Source organism: Pteropus alecto, unplaced genomic scaffold, assembly GCF_000325575.1.
Source record: "Pteropus alecto unplaced genomic scaffold, ASM32557v1 scaffold45, whole genome shotgun sequence".
Classification (NCBI taxonomy): domain Eukaryota; kingdom Metazoa; phylum Chordata; class Mammalia; order Chiroptera; family Pteropodidae; genus Pteropus; species Pteropus alecto.
In genome coordinates, this window is record NW_006442491.1 from 13,260,569 (window position 1) to 13,262,182 (window position 1,614).

Below are 1,614 nucleotides of genomic sequence, written 5' to 3' on the forward strand. Positions count from 1 at the left end.
TTTATTGCATATGGATGTCCAATTGCTCTAGTACAATGTTTTGGAAAGATTATTCTTTATACATTGAATTGTTTTTGCACCTCTCTCAAAAATTTGTTGACTGTATTTGTACTGATCTTTTTCTTGTCTCTCTATTCTGTTCCATTTATCAATACATCTATTCTTTTGCCAATACCACATTGGCTTGATTAGAATAACTTTTATAGTAAGTTTTGATATCAGGTAATATGAGTCCTCAAGCTTTGTTCTTCATTACTGTGTTGGCTAGAATAGACCCATTAACTTTCCATATAAATTTTATAATCAGTTTTTCAATATTGACAAAAAAAGAGTTCTTGGATTTTGGTCAAGACTGCATTAATTTTGTAGATTAAGCTAAGAAAAATGATATCAGATCTTTCAAATCATGAAACAAAATATTTCATTAATTTATATCCTCTTTGACTTATACTGTCAGTTTTTATAATTTTTTGCATACATTTTGTGTGCCTATTTGGTCAGATATTTTTCCTAAGCTGTTTAAAAATTTTTTTGTTGATATATAATTTACATGTCATACTATTAATCAATTTAAAATTAAACTTATTTTAATTTTAAAATAAATTTTTTATTATGTTTACAGAATTGTGCAGTCATTACTAAAATCACTTTTAGAAGATATTTTTTTTAATGTCTACAGCACCTGGTTTTCCTAGGTGGTCTCCCATCCAAGCACTAACCAGGCCCAACCCTGCACAACTTCTGAGATCAGATGAGATTGGATATGTTCTGGATGGCATGGCTGTAGACCATTTTAGAAGATTTTTATGATCTCAAAAAGAAACTCTGCACCCATTGGCAGTTATTCTTTATTTACATGACTCGGCCTTAGGCAACCACTAATCTACTTTGTGTCTCTATAGAATTACTTATCCTGGATATTTGATACAAAAGGAATTATACAAAATGCCAGCCTTTGTGTTTTATCACACACATAATGTTCTCAAGGTTTATCTATGTTGTAGTATGTATTAATACTTCATTGCCAAATATTACTTTATTGTATGGATTTACCACATTTTGTTTATCTATTCATCAGTTAATGGATATTTGGGTTACATCCACTTTTTGACTAATGTGACTAATACTGCTGTGAACATTGGTGTAGAATTTTTACATGGATCTGTGTTTCTAATTTCCTTGGGTATATACCTAAGAGTGGAACTACTGGGTTATATGGTATCTCTATGTTTAACTTTTTGAGAAACTGCCAAACTCTTCTGCAAAGTAACTGTACCAGCAATTAATGAGGGTTGCAATTCTTCTGCGTGCGTGCTAAAACTTGTTATTGTCCATCTTTATATTGTAGCCATCTTAGTGAATGTGAAGTGTGGTATCTTGTTTTGATTTGTATTTTCCTAATGATTCATGAAATTGTGTACTTTTCATGACATTTTTGATATCTGTATACCTTCTTTAGAGAGATGTCTGTTCAGAATAGTGCTTTCTATGTATGAGGTGCAGTTTGATGTACTAGAGATATATAGGAGCATACAAAACAAACAAAACAAAACAACAAAAACAAAACATTGCTGTCATGGAGCTTACATTCTAAGTAAAGAATTTGTTTTGTTT

General features: G+C 30.6%; 1 pseudogene; it reads right to left on the reverse strand.

Moving 5' to 3' along the window:
* Positions 1-670: 670 nt before the first annotated feature.
* On the reverse strand, positions 671-789 carry LOC112471266 (annotated as a pseudogene).
* Positions 790-1,614: the final 825 nt, after the last annotated feature.